General features: G+C 41.5%; 1 protein-coding gene across 1 annotated transcript in view; it reads right to left on the reverse strand.

Moving 5' to 3' along the window:
* Positions 1 to 18187, reverse strand: part of IL2RB (interleukin 2 receptor subunit beta) — a 106624-nt gene extending 88437 nt beyond the window's left edge. The window contains exon 1 of the mRNA XM_075183064.1: positions 18164 to 18187. The gene's annotated coding sequence lies outside the window, so the exon portion shown is untranslated. The remainder of the gene's footprint in view (positions 1 to 18163) is intronic.
* Positions 18188 to 23726: the final 5539 nt, after the last annotated feature.

Raw genomic sequence — 23726 nt, forward strand, 5'->3', positions numbered from 1 at the left:
CAAAAGCTACCTACTTGACATATTTATTTCTTGACAAAACAACAACAAACCCTTCCCCTCAAGATTGTGGCCTAAGGATAGGTACACACTAAAGTGTTTTCAGCCAACTATCATGTCAATCTGATGATAAAAGACTGTTCGGTCCGATATCACAGTAGTGTGTACCCTGGCATGATGAACGATTATCGTTCCAAAGCACATGTAATTGTTGATAAAGATTTTCAAACGGACTTGAAAATCTCGTTCAGCAATGGCACGATGTTGTTCCAATTCTGCAGTGTGTATGCATTCACGATCAGGATCTCCATAGAGTTTACTGAGTCATGGGGCTTAATTTACTAAACTGTGGGTTTGAAAAAGTGGAGATGTTGCCTGTAGCAACCAATCAGATTTTAGCTGTCATTTATTTAGTACAATCTACAAAATGACAGCTAGAATCTGATTGGTTGCTATAGGCAACATCTCCACTCTCTCAAACCCGCAGTTTAGTAAATATACCCCATAATCTTTTCAGCTGATGGTTATGACAGATGAAGAGCACAGATCTGAAGGTTAATCTTGTAAAACGTTAGGGTGTATAGGGTGTACACATGAATTGGCATGCTGATCGGGACTTTTTTTTTAATAAGTCGTTGGTAGATAGATATTTTTAAATCGAGAGAAAATTAGTGTATACCTAGCCTAAGTGTCATCCTTGACTTAGAGCTTTCATCTGTCTCGACATCCAATTTGTATGCAAATCTTGTTACATCTAAGAAACATTTCCAAAATAAGCATGTACCTTAGAAAATACATTACAAAAACTTTAATTCTTGTGCTCATTTGGCCTGATTCATTAAGAGGATGTAAATTTAAAATGTGATGGCATATTTATAGTGGGGGTAGAGCATGTCCTAGATCAACTTTAAATTTCAGTGTACAAATAAAACTATCAAGTATTTGTGTGCTACATGGAAAAACAGACAGTAGCTAACTTATGTACAAAATAATAAACTAATTTGCACCCTTGCATTGTAACATGGTTTTGTCCAGGAGAAAACTTACTCATTTTTTTGCTTTCCTTTCCTTAATGAATCCGGCCTATTACCTCCCACATTGGCTATTGCCATTCCCTACTTGTCTTCCCTAATCAAGCTTGCCTCGTTGCCTGCTCTTTGTTTATATGATACACAATTAGTGGTTAAAAATAGTTTACAAAATACTTTAAAAGAGCAAGAACTAGTTCCACTTACTCCCCAACAGCTTGCAAACTAAGTAGATGTTGCTAAGAATAAATGGATGTATTAAACACCAGAGCACCAAGACTGGAATTTAATAAAGATACCTGACATTGAGGGTCTATTTACTAAGGTGTCATTAAAACAGAGAAATAGTATAATTTATGAAGGTTTCTCCTGGCATAACCCATTTATTGTTGCTTAACACAGACCCCATATATCAATATGTGTACTGCAAAGTTATCCAATGTATTAAGCTGTGAAAAGCAATACCATCCCGGGATAGCATTATCTGTCATTTTTGATGGAATCCAGCTGAAGTCTCTCTGGCTTCGCTGAATCCCTCCCCGGTGAATTTGGTGAAGTATAAAAAGTCTTTGTGGAGGAGGGGAACTTCGTAGAGGCTCCCAGTCAGACATAGTACATTGTAGCGGTATTGCATTATGTATCACTGTGATTTGCAGTGATATATAATAAATGGTACTGCTCCAGTCTTCTCCAGTCTCACACCACACTGCTATTCACTAAACTTCAATGACATGAAGCCTTTCCCACTATTTCTATTATATAGCCTTTCTCTAAAATCAGCAAATGAATACTTACATTTATTTTTTTAAAATTAGTAAACTGTCATGTAAGGTGTCTATTTTTCTGTGGCTTTTTAGCTAAAGCAGTTTTTTACGCTTGGAACCTTACATTTGAAATGCTTATTCTCAATTTCCTAAAATGCAGACTATGAAAAGGGGCTGAACAATTTTTGAAAGGTCCCTCAATTGATGTCCTGCTCCCTCCATGTACCTGAAGCTTGGAGCTGGTCTGCAGCGTTTATCTGAATGTAGTCACGGAGACAATGAGGACCCAAGCCATCTACACTGATTTAATCAAAAGTAACAGAAATGTTGTTCTACTGAATCCGACTTGACAGAATGGACATGGCATGCATCATCATCATCTATTTATTTATATAGTGGCACTAATTCTGCAGCACTGTACAGAGAACTCACATCAGTCCCTGCCCCATTGGAGAGTACAGTCTTAATTCCCTAACACACACACACACACACACACACACACACACACACACACAGACAGACAGACTAGGGTCACTTTGATAGCTGCCAATTAACCTACTAGATCATCTTTTAGCTTCAGGTAAAGGCAGCGGTCCCAAGGTAGGAAGGAAGGACAATGGCAAGATACACAAAAAGGGAGCAAAAACAAACTAAAAAAACCACAGCGCTGAGAATTGAACACACCGCTATGCGTAAAAACGTTTATTTCTCATCAAAAAATTACAAATATCACAATTTCTAATTAATAAGTAAATATTCTGATCAGTGCACTAATCTAAATACTATTATATCAATCTATATAAAAATCTGTGAAATCTATGATACTCCAAAAATATAAAAAATGTATATGAATAAATATCACAATGAATGGTTTACTTCTTAATCCACAATTTATCACCGGGGGGTACCATCTTTCATATCACACAGTATGACATTTGTATATATTGTCCTCCTCAAGCATTAAAAGATTATTTCACAAATATCCACAATGCGATCTAACCGATCCTATAGTACATCACAGTATAATATACTTTTGAATAAACAAAGTGATCCTCATACTAAATAGCCCTCCTGGGTATATAGTGTCAATTAAGCCAGAAACACAATTACGCTGTATATTAAGTCACAGGTATTTAACTGTCGTAGCAGCAGATTGTCAGTGTGTATTAAACATTTATTCTGTAATCATCAAAGCCACAAACTATCGGTGTGTGGTAGATCCAGGTTTAGCAAATAAATCGCAAATGTACCTAAATACTGTGTATTGAGAAACGGGCACCTCCTGGTTCATATAGAACTTCCACGATATCACCACTCTCTTGCTTGTCAGCTTGCTGGCTTTTGTTCCATCCTTCGATACATGCTGGATGTGCTGCACAGTTACACACAGGCTTTAGCATTGCCCATGATAATCTCCAGGGGCATATTAATAGATGCTATTAAGATGAATCCTCAAGGTGATAGTGGCATGAATCCTTAAGTACCTGACGCGTTTCATCACATAAAATGAAGGGTTGTACAAATGGGAATAATCTTCACATTGATGAATAGAATTCTAGAACTTCCTCTGCATTTGGAACAGAATGAGAAGCCTGGCATGTTTTTTTATTGGTGGAGAAATTCATGTCAACGATGTGTCTTAGTTTTGAAAACCTAGGAGGCCCAGATCCTGCAGGGAACCCCCTGTCACATGGGACTATCTGGACTAACTTATTTCTTGAATTGTTTGCTGCACACACTTGTTTGAACTATAGAAGTCCACCTCTGGAAGGATATTTAGAACTTGGACTCTGCATAGCGTACCAGAGAAGCTTACTATACTATTATGATGATGTATGTGCACATTTTATTAACATTGAATTGTTAATTATTTACTACACTATAAATGCGCTATCTTTGTTATTTTTATTTTTATATATCGCATATTCTGGGCAGCCACCCAGTGAAAAGGATTCTACATTGGAGACCTGCAGACCCAGATAAGATGTCATTCAATTTACACTCAGAAGTATATCCTTGCTAAAACACTGATCGCCCATTGCACCATCACACATAGAATCTCCATATTACCGTGACATAGCTTAAACCTAACATACCTAATCTAGTAAGTATATATACCGATCAGCCACAACATTAAAACCACTGACAAGTGAAGTGAATAACATTGATTATCTTGTTACAATGGCACCTGTCAAGGGGTGGGATATATCAGGCAGCAAGTGAAAAGTCAGTTCTTGAAGTTAATGTGTTGGAAGCAGTAGAATTGGGCAAGAGAAAGGATCTGATCGACTTTGACAATGGCCAAATTGTGGTGGCTAGACGACTGGGTCAGAGCATCTCCAAAATGGCAGGTTTTGTGGGGTGTTCCCAGTGTACAGTGGTAAGTACCTACCAAAAGTAGTCCAAGGAACCCGCGACAGGGTCATGGACATCCAGTCTAGCGAAGTTAAGATTTTCATCAGGAAACCCCGCAAAGGAAGTTTGGGGTTTGCTGTTTACACCCCACATGTCGCAGTTCTCCAGATGGGTACCAGGTGAGACTGCCAGGAGAAGATGTTATGAGCCAACAAGGAGTGACCAGAATAGGAATGAATACAGGATAGCAGGTTACCAGGATTAGCTGAGAAGCATACAACACAGGATACCATCGGAAGAAGAGATGTCACCGAGGAAGAGAGGGCTGGCGAAGAAGACTCGCCTTGCGCATTGGACCCCAATGAGCCAGAGGATCCACCGCATGACAAAGGCATTGACTCTGTCTCCAAATTCCCCAGATCTCAATTCAGTCGAGCATCTGTGGGACGTGCTGAAAAAGTAAGTCTGAGCCATGGAGGCCCCACTTCAAAACTTACAGGATCTAAAGGATCTGCTGCTAACCTCTTGGTGCCAGGTACCACAGGACACCTTCAGAGGTCTTGTGGAGTCCATGACTTGATTATTCAGAGCTGTTTTGTGGCACAAGGTGACCTACACAATATTAGGCAGGTGGTTTTAATGTTGTGGCCGATCGTTGTTGTGACTGGATTGCTTATAAATAACTTAATAGTGCAGGGCGCTTATTTAAATAATTGCATATGTACTTATTTTTGATATTGTGTGTAATTTGGTAAAACAAATATATTTCTGAGACGAGGGAAAGAAATTTGATTTTTGTTTTAACTTTGCTGGAGGAAATGCATTATTTCTGCGGTATATACCTGATGCAATAGGCATTTGTTGAGGAAGTATTTTGTGTATTTTGGTAGGAAAATGACTTGTTTGGGGTTTTGTAACTTTTCTTTGGAAATGTGTATTCTGCAACTTGTCTAAAAAAAGGACCAATGTTAATCTCATGTTAATTAGACCTTTTGATGTGTGAGGGTCCAACACCTGAAGGCACAGGAAGGTTTAACTAGATTTGCTGTTAGATTTCCTGTGTCTAAAACAAGATGCAGGAAATCATAGCAACCTTTAGGATATCACACATAAGTGTGCCCTTCGACTTCACGGGAGATTTCTGTCTTGCCTGAGCTCGCATTGCAATATGGTTAGAAGCCATCCAACGTACTTTTCCTATATATATTGTGGCAAGAGCCCGCTACTGCAGAAGCACATGTGAACAACTTCGTCCTTTTTATGTAGTTTTATTGTCAGGATGGTAAATGTTTTGACACCGTACAGATTTCACAGCAATAATTGGAGACCCTAAACGCTAGCTATACATAGACCAGCTCTCTCTCAGGACCAGCCAGCTTACCCAGCATTGGTCTCCCTGCACAAATGATACAAACAAGCTTTTATACCTGATACTCCTCCCCCAGCCTTAGCTTGATGGACAGGTGACACACCCACCTTCTCTTTAAAAGAAAACGCCCCATCACTGGCTCTGTTTGCACTAAACAGACCCACCCTGTCTGTTTGCTGAGAGGAAGGATTTCTCTATCATGTAAGTTAACCAAACTTAAACTATTGTTTGTTACACATAGGTCTTTACATTCAATCTAGGTGCATTGCTGCACAACAAATGTTTTACTTTACTTCCCTGTTTTCTCTGCATATTGCCAGCTAAATGCCTCCTTTTGTTACATATCCCTCTCCCTAGCGTCTCCAAGTAGGGGGACGCGGACTTCGCGAGGAGCGCATATTTTCGTGACAACGGATCTGCATTTTTGTGTAGAATTTCAGGTCTATGTTCTACTGAGAACTTGAAAGGTTGTAGTGCCAAGAACCAGCGGGTTACCTTGGCATTTACCTCCCGGTTGCTCTGCATCCATCTCAATGGTGCATGGTCTGTTATTAAGGTGAACTCTCTGCCTAGGAGATAATAGCGCAGAGCTTCTGTAGCCCATTTTATGGCGAGACATTCTTTCTCCACAGTGGCATATTTTTGTTCCCTTGGAAGTAACTTATGACTTAGGTACAGGACAGGATTTTCTACTCCATTCTTCTCCTGTGACAAGACTGCACCTAAGCCAACACCAGAAGCATCAGTTTGGAGGAAGAACCTCCGGGTAAAATCCGGTGCTTGTAGAACTGGGGAGGAACAAAGAGCTAACCGAAGATCAGACCAGGCGGTTTCTGCAGAATCAGACCAGGTTAATCTATCTGGACAACTTTTTTTTAACATGTCCGTAAGTGGAGCAGCTCTAGTGGCGAAGTGGCTTACAAACCGCCTGTAGTAACCTACTAAGCCTAAAAAGGTTCTTAACTGCGACTTTTTTCCTGGTCTTGCCCAATTTTTGACTGCCTCCACTTTGTCTAGCTGGGGTTTTACACTCCATCGACCAGCAACGTACCCCAAATATTTGGCTTCTCTCATGGCTATGGCACATTTCTCTGGGTTAGCTGTTAACCCTGCTGACCTTAATGAAGCTAAGACCGCCTCAACTTTGGCTAAATGTGATCCCCAGTCTGGGGTATAAATCACTATATCGTCCAGGTAAGCGGCTGCATAAGCTGTGTGAGGTCGTAGCAATTTATTCATGGCCCTTTGGAAAGTGGCAGGTGCCCCATGCAACCCAAAGGGTAGGACTTTATATTGATAGAGACCATCAGGGGTGGAAAATGCAGTCTTTGGCTTGGCCGTGGAAGTCAGGGGAACTTGCCAATAACCCTTTGTTAGATCAAGGGTTGTTAAATAATTGCTACCAGCTAGATTTTCACTAGTTCATCCACACATGGCATCGGATAGGCATCAAACTGCGACATACTGTTTAGGCGCCTAAAGTCATTGCAGAACCTAATTGTCCCATTGGGTTTCGGGACAAGCACAATGGGACTATTCCACTCACTAGTGGACTCTTCAATTACATCTAACTGGAGCATCTTCTCAACCTCCTTTCTCACGTCCACCCATCTGGCTTCTGGAATACGATACGGCTTCTGCTTTACAATGACTCCTGGCGCAGTGACAATGTTGTGTTCGATTAAGGTAGTGCGCCCAGGAATGAAAGAGAAGACATCCCTGTTCCGGCGAATCATTTCTTCAGTCTGTTGTCTCTGCTGAATGGACAAAGATGGCTCTATGGGCACTTTAGACTTTTTAATGGCAGTACTCGCTACCTGAGGAGTGTTGTCCTCATCATGCCAAGGTTTAAGGAGGTTAACATGATATAGTTGCTCCTCCCTTCTCCTACCTAACTGGCGGACTCTGTAATTGACAGGACCGACAGCCTCTAGAACTTCATATGGACCCTGCCAATGGGCGAAAAGTTTGCTTTCCTGGGTGGGAACCAGGACTAGGACCTTGTCCCCAGGCTTGAAAGATCGAACAAAAGCACTTTTATCATAACTTTTTCTCTGTTGTTCCTGAGCCTCTTTTACATGTTGCTGCACAATGGGCCCTATCTTTCCTAGCCTCTCATACATTTGGGACACAAATTGTACCGGATTTGGCTCCCTGGGACCTTGCTGCTCCCACCCTTCTTTTAACATATCCAAGATACCTCTGGGCTGTCTCCCAAACAATAACTCAAAGGGACTAAACCCTGTTGAAGCTTGAGGTACCTCACAGATGGCAAACATCAAATAGGGAATAAGAGTGTCCCAATCCCTTTTCTCTTGAGCCACTGCTTTGCTGAGCATGTGCTTTAATGTGCGGTTAAAGCGTTCCACCAAGCCATCTGTTTGTGGATGGTATACAGAGGTGTGCAGCGCCATAACCCCTAGCAACTGGCACATGTCCTTCATCAGTTTAGACATGAATGGAGTACCCTGATCTGTGAGAATTTCTTTGGGTATTCCCAAGCGTGTTAACATCAATACAAGTTCTCTAGCTATGGAGCTGGACTTTATGTTTCGTAGGGGAATTGCCTCTGGATACCTGGTTGCATAGTCAAGCACCACTAGTATATATTGGTGCCCACGTGCGGATTTTTCCAGTGGCCCTACAAGGTCCATAGCTATCCGTTCAAAGGGAACTTGTACTATTGGTATTGGAATGAGAGGTGCCCTGTACATGGGTTTGGGACAGGTTCTCTGACAAATGGGACAGGACCGGCAATACCTTTTCACTGCCATGTGTACACCGGGCCAGTAGAACCTAAGCAGAATTCGTTCCCATGTTTTATCCTCCCCTAGGTGTCCCCCACAGACATGTGTGTGTGCTGCTTTTAACACTAGGGGTACATGGACCTGAGGAACCATTAATTGTTCTACTTTTTCCCCCTGTACATTAGCAACTCTATACAGGAAATTATTTTTAACAATAAAATATGGTATACCTTCTGCAGGTATACCTTCCCCATTTACCTCAGTCACACTTTTAAAGGCATTTTCCAAAGTGGCATCATTAAGTTGGTCTCGAGCAAAGTCCTGCAGAGGAAACAAGATTGGTATTGCGGACCAGTCCGTATCCTCACTGACAGGCGGGGTGGGCTCATCTGCGACATCACCGACCAATGCTAGTTTGGACTGTCCATGTTTCCCGGCAGGTGGATGCTTTTGCGAAACTCTTGCTGTGACTCCCAGGATGGCATTCCGGTTTGGCGGTTCCCAAAGATCGATGTCCAGATGTTGTGGATTCTTAGGCGGTTCCTTTAAGACCGGGCTTCTGACCGTTGCATCAGTTGCCGACATGTCTGGCCGGATCCGCTCACCGAGGACATCATTAAAGAGTGGGAAGTCTAGCCCCAAAATGAGTGGATATGGGAGTTTAGGTGCTATGGCAGCTACCACCATAACAGTTTTGTCTTTGAGTGTGACTGGTAGTATTGTTCTTTCATACTCCTCTGTCGTGCCATGTACGCAAAGGACCTTCACCTTGGGCAACCGAGAAGTTATGGTTTCGGGTAAGGCAGAGCTGGAAACCAATGAGAGTTCACTCCCCGAGTCAACCAAGGTGAGAACAAGGTTTTGATTAATTAGCACAGTCACCCGGAACAAACAAGGACTTCCTGATGTGGGACTCATGGTAAAACAGCTTGCAAATGCAGGCCCAATATGTGCCATGGAACAGTCCATGGGTTCCTGTAGTTTAGGACACTCTGCCGTAAAGTGGCCTGGCTCACCACATTCAAAACACTTCAGATTAGACAGCTTTGCACCTTGCCCTCTGTCCTTAGCAGTTTTGCCATTGGGCCCTGTAGCAAGGATTGTCAAACCAAGCTTTTGGCGTGGCAGCGGCTTTGGCACAAATGCAGGTTCTTTAGTCATTTGCTGTAGCGCACAAAACCTTTCTACCATGGTGGCAAGCTCTTCATAAGTTTGTGGGTCTGATTGCAGAACCCACCTTTGCAAATCGCGGTTCAGCCCCCGGATGCAGTGATCTATCGCCAGAACTTCAATAATCCGAGAAGGCAAATTCTCCTCAGGCTGCAGCCATTTCTTTCAAATTTTAGAAAGCTCAGCCACTTGCACTCTGACCGTTTTTTCTTTATCATAGCGCCATTGGTGATGGCGCTGGGCTCGGCCTGGCCCGGAAACTCCAATGCGAGCCAATATCTCAGACTTATAAGCTTGCTGAGCTTCACCAGTCAGATAAGGCGCCAGTCTCTCAGCCCAATCTTTAGGAGGCCATTTTGCCCTTTTTGCAAGTCTCTCAAAAGACACCAGATATGCTTCTACGTCATCAGCTGGTGACATTTTCTGCAGAACCGGACCAGGTGGTTCATTTCTGTCATGTCTCACCTGGCTTAACTCTTCTCTTAAGAGCCTTGTGTTTTCCACCTGTGCCTCGGCGACTCGTAGCATCTGAGCTTGCTGCTCTTGCAGCGCAGCGGCCACATTCACAAGGGTTCTCAGTACTTCCTCCATGTTGATGTCTGCGCGGGTTGGGTAGCGGAAACTTGCTTCCCGGAGGATCCTACTCCTGACACCACTTGTGGCAAGAGCTCGCTACTGCAGAAGCACACGCGAACAACTTCTTCCTTTTTATGTAGTTTTTTTGTCAGGATGGTAAATGTTTTGACACCGTACAGATTTCAGAGCAATACTTGGAGACCCTAAACGCTAGCTATACATAGACCAGCTCTCTCTCAGGACCAGCCAGCTTACCCAGCGTTGGTCTCCCTGCACAAATGATACAAACAAGCTTTTATACCTGATACTCCTCCCCCAGCCTTAGCTTGATGGACAGGTGACACACCCACCTTCTCTTTAAAAGGAAACGCCCCATCACTGGCTCTGTTTGCACTAAACAGACCCACCCTGTCTGTTTGCTGAGAGGAAGGATTTCTCTATCATGTAAGTTAACCAAACTTAAACTATTGTTTGTTACACATAGGTCTTTACATTCAATCGAGGTGCATTGCTGCACAAATGTTTTACTTTATTTCCCTGTTTTCTCTGCATATTGCCAGCTAAATGCCTCCTTTTGTTACAATATATATATATATATATATATATATATATATATATATATATATATATATATATAAATATATATATATATTAAAACAAGATCTACACACAAGTGCAACGTATAGAACAGGATATTTCAAGGCGCATTTTTGTTCAACCACAAAGATTCAAACATCATTCAAAAAACGCATCATTGCAAACAGCCTTCCTCAAAACATGTAAATCCATGTTTGGGTAAACAAATTTCATCCTGATTTTAAAAAAATTGATCTTCTTGTTCAATCTGACCTGCTCACTGGTACCTTCCACCAGGGAGAGCAAATAAACATCACTTGCTTCAAAGACCTGCTTGCAAATTTCTCTATCCCTGTGACCTACAGATTAGACACAACTCTAATCTGTTCCTGGCTCTTCTGAGATTCGGGCCCAGCTTTCCGGTACCACCGCTCTGCCCGCTATCCAGCATATCTGACCAGTGTGATAGGCCAGGGGGGATCCATCCACAGCAAAACTGATCCATAGGAAGGGGTCAGGGGTACCAGCCCAGGTACACCCGTAACGGGGTACACTAGCAGCGTCAGTTACCAAGAAGAAACCCGTTACTGAATGCCGTTAAGGAGTCCAGTAGTGGCAGCATTTGTAAGTCTCTCCTACTGTGGTTAGAGGGCGCATTTAGGATAACGAAAGGGAACGGTGGCAAAGTAAGCACAGCCGGTTCCCATCAACATCAGACAGGGTGGCATAGGCGGGCCATCCTGTCACAAGTGTATTATCCAGACCAGTGGTGCTCAAAGTTGTTTTATCGGAGGACCATAGTGTTAGTGTGCCATCATTCTAGGACCCAAAATATCAGTGTTCCACTGTTTCAGGGAACTCCAAAAGAGGCTTTTCCCAAAAGAGTTTACTGCATTTTTAAGAGGGGACTACTGCTTTGCTTGTTCATACAGCTGGCATATTACTAAGCTTTATAGCTATTATATTAATGGACTGCATTACTGACATATTACTAGTCTTTCCTGACTCCTGACTAGTCATATTTCTGGCACATTAATGGGCACAGCTAGCATATTAATGGGAATCACTGTTCCCATATAACTCGTGATTACTACTGCTGACATGTTACTAAGCAATAGGGGTAATATATTGCTGTAAATTACTGCTGGCTTATTACTGGACACTACTTCTGCTGTGCATATTTCTGAGCCTTGTTACTGCTGTGCTTATTACTGATGTGGGAGGAATGGTGCAAGACATACCCTCTGAGTCAGTGAAAAGTCTTGTCGGGGAGCCATGTTCCAGGTTCTGTTAGTGAATTGAGTCATGTATTTAGATAAGAAATTGAGATAGCTTGCTGAGAAAGAGAGATAGCAACAAGAGATGTTCCAGTTCAAAGGCAGAGCAAGGCAAGTATCCAAGTGAATCAGAGACTGTAATTACCTGTTTGATAGATCCACTTCAGCATGAGTTAAGATTGAATCTGAATCCAAGCTTAAGGGAGTGTGCTAATGTTTAGATAAACTGTCAGCCTGCTAGAGAAAATGGGATGAGACTTACAGGTAAGTGGGTGGGGCTTTGCCAGCAAGTGGGTACGGTTGATCAGAAAGAGGGTGTGATTTGGTGAATTGTGTTAGGCTTTGAGAGCTTTGAGAGAATTGGGCGTGGTTTGCATGCATTGGGGTTGGGGCTTATTTTGTCCTGATTTTGCCTGGATAAATTTTGTGAGGTTTCAGTCCTGTGAGCCTGTCTCCTAGTCCTGTCTGTGAGCAAACCCTGCATTCATGTCTGCTGTCTCTGGGCCTGACTCCTTAAGGAAAGTAAGGCAAAAAAAGGAGTAAATGTTCTCCTGGACAAACCATGTTACAATGCAAAGGGTGTAAATTAGTTTATTATTCTGCACATAAATTAAATACTGGCTGTTTGTTCATGTAGCAGTCAAATACTTGATAGCTATTTTTACACTGAAATTTAAAGACGATCTAGGACATGCCCTACCTCAATAATAATTCTGTCCCTGCATTTTAAATTTACCTCCCCCTCAAATGCAACATGGTTTTGCCCAGGTGCAAAGTTACTCCTTTTTTTATGCTTTGCTCTCCTTAATGACTCAAGCCCTCTGTCTGTTTGTAAAAAATGAGCAATTTGCATTGCCCTATTTATACACAATATAAAAACATAATGAAGTGTCGTATACACAACAGAGAATAGTATCTGGAGAGGGTTATTAATAAATGTGAATGTTGGATTTACAATGTAAAATACAAATTCAAATTCCATTAAATAACAATACCTTTTATTTTCCATTTTAAAAACCTTTCCTTCCGCAGTCCAAATGGAAACATCAATTAAGTAAAGTGAATAAACAGCGGTGACTTCTTATGATATAGCAATCACACTAATTAATTAAGTACTATCAGCTGGCGAAGTGAAGCCGCAAAACTTCCAATTAGAAGCGGCTAGTTGGTGCTGCCAGTCATCGTCATTGTGCCAGAACTCCAGCACCTGCAATAGGCAGGTGTATATTCATCTGCATGCAGGTCTACCTCAGTCACAGTTACATAATCACACACTTACTGTACTCGGTCAACACTAGACTGACCCTTCCCTCCCCCAACACAAGTGCAAGTTGCGACCAAATCTGCATTCAGACATATACGATCGCATTTCTTGTTCATGTGTTTATTAAAACATTTTGTTTTTCTCATTAATAAAACAAGTGCATCCAACTCTAGTCCTAAACATGGCCATGCAATGGACTGCTTCTAAGGTGCTACAATCACCCTGTTTGCATTATGTCTTTATAGCCAATACAATTAAAGTAACCAATGTATCATAAAAACTTGGATAGACGATCAACTTATTTAGTCACCACAAGTTCACAGAAAGTGTTCCCCAAAAATTTTAAAATATATAGTTAGTCTCAATCTGGTTATTAGACAGCATTTCACACTATGTGAATAAGCAACACTTTGTGACTCAACGGTACTTGTCATTTGCAAAAAAGCTATTTGACTACAAAAAAAATGAATATTGCAGAAAGATCTTTTGCTTTTCTCCAAGATCATGCATTTGGACCCCCCTCAGGAAATCCTGTTCCTGCCCTTAAATAAATACATTCCTAGTGGCTAGTATGCAATACAAAACACCTCCCTAGTTAATACACACTATATACCATTTCTGATTGCTAATGCAATAAAGACCTCTTTTTCTGATGTTTAATGCAAAAAAACATATTTCTTGTAGAGATGCTTAGGCTCGGTTCCCCAAGAACCGAACACACCCGAATTTAGCAGATCCGGGCTCAGCTCAGTACTTTCATGCGCTTTCAGAATTGAAAACGAGGCAAAACGTCATTGTTACATCGTCGGATCTCGCGAGTTTCACAGAGGCACACAGAAGGGGTAGCACAGTCTGTAGAGCAGTTGGGCAGCATCATAGGTAGAATAGAAAGAGGAAGGAGAAAGAGGAGGGGTAGCAGTGTTCTTCAAAGTCTACAGTGACATTCAGGAGAGCTCCATTGCTTCATTGCTAATTGTCATTGCTGAAATAGAATTAATAATAGGTCTGGCAAGCTTGGTCTTCTAAATCTACAGTCCCATAATGTACAGTATTATATAGGTAACACACAAAGAGGAGAGCTCAATTGCTCCATTGCTAATTGTCATTGCTGAAATATAAATACTAGGGCTAGCAGGCTTGGTGTAAATCTGCAGTCAAATTGTATGGTGTTATATAGGTTACACACAAAGAAGAGAGCTCCATTGCTCCATTGCTAATTGTCATTGCTGAAATGCAAATACTAGGGCTGGTAGGCTTGGTCTTCTGAATTTGCAGTCAAATTGTATGGTGTTATATAGGTTACACACAAAGAGGAAAAGTCCATTGCTCCATTGCTAATTGTCATTGCTGAAATACAAATACTAGGGCTGGCAGGTTTGGTCTTCTGAATTTGCAGTCAAATTGTACAGTGTTATATAGGTTACACACAAAGCGCAGAGCTCCATTGCTAATTGCCATTGCTGAAATAGAAATAATAGGACTGGCAGTCTTGGTCTAAATCTGCAGTCACATTCTGCTGCTGTTCCTGCTGGTGAAGGCGAATCACCAACCCAGTGGGCTGTCACATTCATATAATCTTTAATTTGCCCAGTTCTGCTTGTCCACATATCTGTGGTTAAGTGCACAGTGGGTAGAATGGCATTTTGTAGCCCAATAATTACATTTTTACGAACCTTCTGGTAGAGGTGAGGAATAGCTTTTCTAGTAAAATGGTGTCGTGATTGAATTTGGTAACGGGGACACAAGACCTCAAGTAATTGTCTAAAACCAGCTGCATTAATAGTGGATATTTGACGCAGATCTAATACTAGCATAGTCGCCATGGCCTCTGTGATCCGCTTTGCAACTGAGTGACAGCTTTCATACTTGCTTCCTCCTGCAAAAGATTGTTTAACAGTCAATTGTTGTAAACTACTAGTAGTCTTCTTCTGGGTCTACTTCTGGGTTGAAGATCCACCCCCAACTGCAGGAACAGCAGCAGTGGGCCTAACGCTCAAGGATTCTTCTGAGGAGTCCTGGATAGGGGAGGAGACATCTTGCATTAGCAACTTGGATGCAGGACTAGCTCTGATTACTTGTGAGGATATTGATGATGAAGATGTTGGGGGTCTAGATTGCAGATGCTGGGATCTAGATGAGAGAAGGGAGGTAGCTGATGCTGGACTGCTTGTTGTTATTATTTTAGCATATGTTTCTGATTTTTCCAAGAGCTTTCCATGAACTCGTTTCAAATGGCGTAACATGGATGAGGATCCTAGATGGTTATGGTCCCTACCTCTATGACTGTGGCTTTACAATGCTACAAATGGCTAGACAACTGTTGTCAGAATTTGGGTAAAAATAATTCCACACATAAGAGGTGGATTTTTTGGTCTTATGCCCAGGCATGACAATGGCCTTCTTCTTATCACTGGCAAGAACTGCTGCAGTCTTTGTTTGAAGGTGTGCATGAAAATAATATTGTGACCCGTGAGGTGGTCAAAATTGACTGCAAATGACTTTAAATTAGTGTTATTGAGGTTAATAATAATAATGTAGGAACAAAAAAAGAGCAAAATTATGTGATTTTAGCATATCTTAGCAATTATTCTAAAAAATACAGATCCAACACCAAAACCAAAACACAAGAGGGCGGTTTTGCCAAAACCAAAACCAAAACCAGAACACGGGGGTCAGTGACATCTTTAATTCCTTGATATTTGGTGGAAGGCAGAACCCAGAGATTACCTATAACAACCCTGGAGAAAGGGAGAAGGCTGCACCCAAGGCAAATTTCTACCTTACCTCTGTGTTGGCTCAGCACTGCTTAGATTATCTAGATAACATTAAACCCATTAGTGTGCAGGGGAAATCTATAAGACACTCACCTCAATCTAAAGCAGAGGTGTCAAAACTCAGTCCTCAAGGGCTACCAACAGGTTGTCTTTTCTGGATTTCTGACTGTAGAAATAGGTGGAATAATTAGTAACCCAGCCAAATAGATTAACTCACCTGTGTATGATTAAAGAAATCCTGAAAACATGAACTGTTGGTAGCCTTGAGGACTGAGTTTGGACACCTCTGCTCTAAAGGATCTTTCCAGGAAAAGTAATGCAGAAAAATACTAGAATAAAAAAATAATGATAAAGGGCCTGATTCATCAAGATACACATACTGAGTGCAAGATATGGAGTATGGGGAATAAATTATCATGAATAGTATTGTGTGTGTGTAATATAAATAGACCAGTTTGAAGTTGTTTTCGTCGGGAAGATTAGTATGCATCTTCTGGAGAGCTGCCCCTACCCTTTGATGGCATCGTTTGAACTGGGCAATGACCTGTATTACACTGGACCTTCATGAAGCCTGAACCTATGGAAACATGCCAAATCATCTGTATTGTTTTCACTGTATAACTGTATCACTGATTGTATATAAGCAGGGGTTCTGGGACGAGCAGACAGTCTCTTTGACCACAGACTTTAGGATTGAATGACTGTATGCTGGATCCAGGGCGCCTGCCAACGTAACGACTGTACATATTTAATTTGAATTGTTACTCTGCTGCTTTTTGCTATTAATTCGCATTGTGCTTTGGACCATATAACTGGAGGTGGACAATCGTTATTAGATAGCGACTAGACGTACATAACAGTTGCTAATGCCTACTTAACATAAAATAAATTTTTACAGTTGCTCCTGATTGCAAACACATGTTATAGCATGCATATGAGACTGTCATCAATAGTGATCAGGACTTAGACTAGCCCTGTCGCTGGAGCAAGAGATACGGCAGAAAGACAAGTAACTTTGAGATGCTTAAAGCTTGATTCGGACGTAGCTGTGTGTGCTTGAGTTTGGCACGACCTTACCGTACACTGACTACTGCAAAACACCCCTTCCTGCCCAATTCAATCCCCAAAATCTTAGTCTGAAATAAGTGTCCTTTATGTTAGAAGACAAAGCGGACAGGGCTGCGTTTACTGGCGTATGTCCCGATTATGGGCATACGCAGAGTGATTTTGCATACAATATGCTCAAAATTGGCAGATACGTGCTTTGATGAATCAGGCCCAAAGGGTGAAGAAAAGTCTGTAAACAAAATTCCTTGATTTGCTAGGGTAATAAAAGTGTGTTATGCATTGTGTTTGACACGCTAATGTTCTACATGAGTGTTATGCAAACACACAAAAATGTATCACTCCCTATGTAAAGCAAAGCCTCAAACACACAGAATATGCCATATGTAATAAAGATACAGAGATTTTTATGCCTTTTCACACATTAGGGGCACATTGCGGAGGCTTCTCCCAAGCCTGGATAATAGGCGAGCATCATAGCGTGCACAAGATTGCAAAACAAAATGCTTTGTGCTATGCATGGAGTGCACTTTGTAAATGACATTACATAATACTCCTAAAATAAAAATAAATGAATTACTATATGCTAGCTATATCCCCCCCTTCCCCTCCCAAAAAAATATTCAAACTGATTTGCAGAAACTAAATAATAAAGTTATATCTAATTAAACTAATAGATCGCCATAAGAAAATATTGGTCTGGTCATGGAAGTGCAAAAAAACCTCTGTACTTGGAGGGATTAAATTTATATCTCAAATGGGTCTCTTATGTAGCAGTACCACTCATTATGTATCGCTGCAGTACTGCTGCAATTTATGCCGGGGCTCCTCAAAGCACTCCTCCTATGCAAAAGTTTTTACACTGCGTGGCCAGCAAATGTTAAAGGTGTAATGGTCACGTGTGGCTAAAGTTTGCACATGCGTAGAGGATGTGACCCGCAGGGGATATTGTGAAGACAATCCGGCTTCAGTGGACCCCATAAATACAGGTAAGGTAACACCATCCTGGCATTAGTTTGCAGACAAATGCAATGCTTTTCGCTGCTTAGTAAATTGCTAACATTGCTGTAACCCATGAAAAGTAGGTTAATGCAGGAAAAATCTCTAAATTTATCGCAAAAAAAAAAAAAGCATCAGTTTACTCTCATGTTCTGTCTGTGCATAGGCAATGTGAAAGGTCAACAGGTAGACAAATACATACCTACAGGACATGACAGGGTAACCTGTGAGTTGTAAGATTGTTATATTCTCTCCACTGTCTCTCCCCATCCTCCACTCCCTCGCCCTCCTGTCTCTATCCTTTATGACCCAATTAAAAAGTAGAATAGATAAGTACTGAATTGCCGTCATACATTTCCCTGAAACAACCAGACTGTCAGGGCCAGTGTGAAATGAAAGCTCTAGGCTAGCAGCCAAACCCCCTTCTTGCGACCAAAGCCTGGGGACTCCCCCACAACTGACGCCTGAAAAGACCGACCTAAAGTTTTCCACAAGCTGAGCGGACACCTCACTCGTTCAACATAAAAATCATAGTGAAACAAGCCTGTCGTGTGTTTTCATCAGTGTAAGAGATGGTTATCATTCTTGTTCTTCCACCCTTTCATTGCCAAGAGGCTTGGCAATAGTTTAGCAACATGCTCTTGTTTTATTAATGCCCTGTGAATTAAGTAAATCAACGCCTCAATCAAGTTTAGAACAGATACCGTCACTTCAGAAAGTACCATGAAGGCTTTTGTATAGAAGTTCATGGAGGGGCAAAACACAGTCTTTGCCCACCCAACAGAAATCATGGGGTGTCAACTGCCCCTTCTGCCCCCCCTGATTTCTATACCCCTGTTTAAGCTAGGGGAAGTGCGTACCTTAAGAAAATATTTTACTAAGCGGTAGTGCAGCTTTAAGTTAGCCCCACCTTTTTCCCCCATCTGACTAGAGCTTAATCACCTGGAATGTGCGCACCTACAGGCTAAAATTACACTGCAGCCACCTATCCTAGGCCTTTCTCCCTGTATAATACATATTTTCCAGCCTCCACATTATAGTTCCCTGGGTCACACAAGTTCTGGGGCGTGGTGTTCCCATGCATGCACAGATAATAAACATAAGACATACTTGCCAACTCTCCCGGAATGTCCGGGAGACTCACGAAATTCGGGTAGGTCTCCCGGATTCAGGAAGAGCAGGCAAGTATCCCGCATATGGCAACTTGCTCCTCAAAATGACGCGTTTCGCGGTGGATCGCGTCATTTTGGTCCCGCCCCCCGCAACAAAACCGGCATTTTGTCACGGGGGCTGGGCCATAATGACGCCATTCACCGAGACCGCCCCTCCCGCCCTCCAACCACGCCCCCCTGCACGGGATCTCCCGGAATTAAGTTTCCAAAAGTTGGCAAGTATGACATAAGACTGTCAGGCAGAGTGCTCTTACCACAGTCAGACAGTAACACCAGGCAACTGAATATCATTCAGCTGCTCTGACAATTTTCTCGTAGTAAATTGTGCGCTCCCTGGAACTTGAATAATATTAATGGTGCTGCTGAGGACAGCTGGAGGAGGAACAGATATTGCATCTAATTTACTAAGTGCACCTTGATTTTCCATCTGTGCATTTAGATGGTCTGCCCAGCACACATGAAGGTGCACACCTATTTTATGCTCTTGATGTACACTCATCAGCCACAACATTACAACTACTGACAAGTGAAGTGAATAACATTGATTATCTTGTTATAATAGCACCTGTCATAGGGTTGGATATATTAGGCAGCACGTTAATAGTCCGTTCTTGAAGTTGATGTGCCGAAAGCGACATTGAATGGGGCAAAAACTGTGCCAATGTTGCCTGTCCACTGAAAGCTCCTACAATGGGCACGTGAGTGCCAGGACTGGACCATAGAGCAATGTAAAAAGGTGGTCTGGTCGGATGAATCACGTTTCCTTATACATCATGTGGACGGCCAAGTGCATGTGCATTGTTTACCTGGGGAAGAGATGACACCAGGACGCACAATGGGAAAAAGGTTAGTGCACCCTGATATACTGCAAAGATTGCTCAGGAATGGTTTGAGAGTTTGCTGGAAAAACAAGTCAGAATCATGGAAGCCCTACTTTGCAACTTACAGGACGTAAAGGATCAGCTGCTAACTTCTTGGTGCCTAATACCACAGGACACCTTCAGAGGTCTTGTGGAATCCATGTCTTGACGGGGCAGAGCTGTTTTGGCGGCATGGGATGGACCTACACAATATTAGGCAGATGGATTTAATGTTGTGACTGATCGGTGTATGTCTCTAGCCAGAGCCGTAACACAAAATGTTAACGCCTGGGACAAGAAGGAAGTCCCCCAAACCATCAATTCTAACCAAATTACTGTAAAGTAACAAGTCCATGCGTCCCTCTTCATGTTTGCACCCTTGTACAGCCCTGGTTAAAGCCGTCTCTAACTAGATGTGTGCCTAGGTTTGCGAATAAGCGTTAACATCTTATGAGACAAACTGTGCAAAAGTGTAAATGTCACATCAACAGTTCAATATTGTCCCACTTTAGAACCACTGTTTTCTATAAATGTAAGTTTAAAGTTCTCCTCCTAAAATACTGCTCTGTTTTGTCTTATTCATGGCTTAATTTGATCATCATCATTTATTTATATAGCGACACTAATTCCGCAGCGCTGTACAGAGAACTCATTCACATCAGTCCCTGCCCCACTGGAGCTTACAGTCTAAATTCCCTAATATAGACACACACTCACACATAGACAGAGAGGGAGAGACTAGTGTCAATTTTGATAGCAGCCAATTAACCTACCTGTATGTTTTTGGAGTGTGGGAGGAAACCGGAGCACCCAGAGGAAACCCACGCAAACACGGGGAGAACATACAAACTCCACACAGATAAGGCCATGGTTGGGAATTGAACTCATGACCCCAGTGCTGTGAGGCAGAGGTGCTAACCACTAAGCCACTGTGCTCATGAGAGTGAGGGATCATCAAGACTGTTTTATTACATACAGCACTTTAGTTTGTTTGAAGATTTTTTTATATTGGACAACATGTGCCTGGAAATGCACTTCGCCAAGCAAAGTGTAAATGAAATGTTCAAAACGCATCCTATTGAAAGCAAGGGCCAGAGCTTCATCAGTTCAGAGCTGCTGCAAACAGCAATACCATTTAGGATTGGAAATGGCCATAAACCCCGTTAATTATATTTCTGCTGCATAAATTCTAATATTTCCAAATCAGAGGTGCTCTGATACACTGGCGCTATAAATATTGTGATGTACTGTAACTGTCGTTTTCTTGAGGTAGATTCCTCATGAAAATGCTTTGTAAACACATATTTTAAAATCTATTTCTGCTCAACTTTTTCTTAAAGAAATGTTTGGCCTAATTAGAGACTGGGATGGCAACCGTCATGACACCAGCATTCTCTATTGTTTATTGGTCGATAAGGAAACAAATAAATGGATAGTATTACACGAGGTAGATGCAGATTGTGCAGGTATGATTTTTGGATGCAACAAACGATAAAAAATCTTTGAAAGCCGAATATAATTGTTGAGCAAGTATTATACTTTTACATATTCCATAAAGCCACATGTGTTGGGGCAGCATGGTGGCTAAGTGGTTAGCACTTCTGCCTCACGGCACTGGGGTCATGAGTTCAATTCCCGACCATGGCCTTATCTGTGTGGAGTTTGTATGTTCTCCCCGTGTTTGCGTGGGTTTCCTCCGGGTGCTCCGGTTTCCTCCCACACTCCAAAAACATACTGGTAGTTTAATTGGCTGCTATCAAAATTGACCCTAGTCTCTCTCTGTCTGTGTGTGTTAGGGAATATAGACTGTAAGCTCCAATGGAGCAGGGACTGATGTGAATGAGTTCTCTGTACAGCGCTGTGGAATCAGTGGCGCTATATAAATAAATGGTGATGATGATGATGATGTGTAGTAAATGCAATCCTAATTAGTTTCTTCTCCTCCGCTTAACTAAATGTCAAGACGGTTGGTGCACAGGGTGCAGGTGAAAAGAAAGGGAGGGGGCCCAGGGCCGCAGTCACTGCCTGCATGCCCCCCCCCCCATAAAACATTAGTGTATGTAAAACATTTACATCTAGGTATATGGCCACTGCTCCCGATTAATGCTCTTTCATTTCTTGACATTACTTGTTTTCTATAAAACATGCTTATTCTTATTTATATTATTGTTGATAGTGACATTCTTTATATGTATTGTACTTACACTTTTCATAAAAAGTTTGGCTTTGCTTCTTTTGTGAAGACCATTTTTTTTTCTCTGCAGACATTCATATTTATAGACCAAAGATATACGGTACTATTGTTGACAGATGTATTTCAATAGACAGTTTCATATTATAAAACCATTTCCCAGCTGCCCAACACCTTCCCCCTCCTTCCCCTAGGCTACCCACCAAATTGGTCAGCAACTAATGGAAACATATTAAATAAAACATTCTACTGTTTTTTTTTCTATTAACCTTTCCCCACAGTATGAGCCATTTCATTTGAAAACTAAGGCCTAAATTATTATGGTTTAAATGATTTTGAGCCGTACAGCACACAATCTCATATCAGTTATGATCTGTTGTAATACTTGACATTAAGGGATTGCTACTTTTTTAAAAATACCCTAAATGTCCCTCCATCTCCATTTTTTCCAGGGGGCAAAGTAAAGAGTTTATTTTGAAGCTGTCCCACCATAGATCTTTGTTCCTAGATCAGTTAGCCAAGATATATTTCTTCTAAACCAGGACGATTCATTGAATTTTAGTAGGAAAGAAGGTGGCGATGGGTGTGGTAAATGAATTAGTCTCCTCCCTAGATCATAACGAAACGTGATTAGACCGTCACCTCTAATGCCGTGATCTTTTTTTATTTATTTATTTTTATTAATATCTTCTGTGACTTAAATCCAGAATGTAGCAATATTAGGATAAATCCAAAGGCAGCTTTTTTACATTTGCTTTGGAACTGAGTATTTTGGCATTTACATAAGTAACCATGAATGTATTTATCCATATCAAAGCACGATAAGCCATATGAATAATATTCATGAACATGATCCTCCAATTTTCATTTATTAGGACTATCCTTAGTGGCATTCATCTGGAACATAGTATTATGTATTTGAGAAATGAATATTGAGTTCGGCATTTTGGTCATTAGAAAATCAAAATCTGTATGTAGGAAAAGTTTATAGCTAATTACCAGTAATTTACGAATAAGACGTAACGTGTTCATAGAGCAGAAAGTGTGAAGGCATAATCCTGTGTTCTTGCTGCCAATCTGCGTACAGGCGTAATCTGTCCACATCTGTTATTTTTATAAATTTGCTGCCCTTTTCTCACCCTAATTTTCATATGCTCTATATAAGGAGCATTACATATGGTAATGGGAAGGTATTTTCTCAGAAAACTGATTCAGTTGTTAGTATGTCCCGAATATCTCTGTTAATTTGAGGATACTTATGAAAACTAATGCACAGCAAAACTGTGTAGTGTCGCCCATATCAACCAATCAGATTCCAGCTGTCATTTTTGCAGTGAAGTTTACAAAATAAATGCAGAGTTGACTGGTTGCTAAGGGCAACCTAACAGTTTTCCTGTGCACTAGTTACATGAATGTTTCACATTCTTTCTAATATGATTAAGGAGGACAGAGAGGTTGCTATATTATATTCATAGTTCTAACCAGGGTAAACTTTACTGAGATCTGTTTAAGCATTGATCTGTTGCATTTACCTACTTTATT

This window comes from Mixophyes fleayi, chromosome 8, assembly GCF_038048845.1.
Source record: "Mixophyes fleayi isolate aMixFle1 chromosome 8, aMixFle1.hap1, whole genome shotgun sequence".
Lineage (NCBI taxonomy): Eukaryota > Metazoa > Chordata > Amphibia > Anura > Limnodynastidae > Mixophyes > Mixophyes fleayi.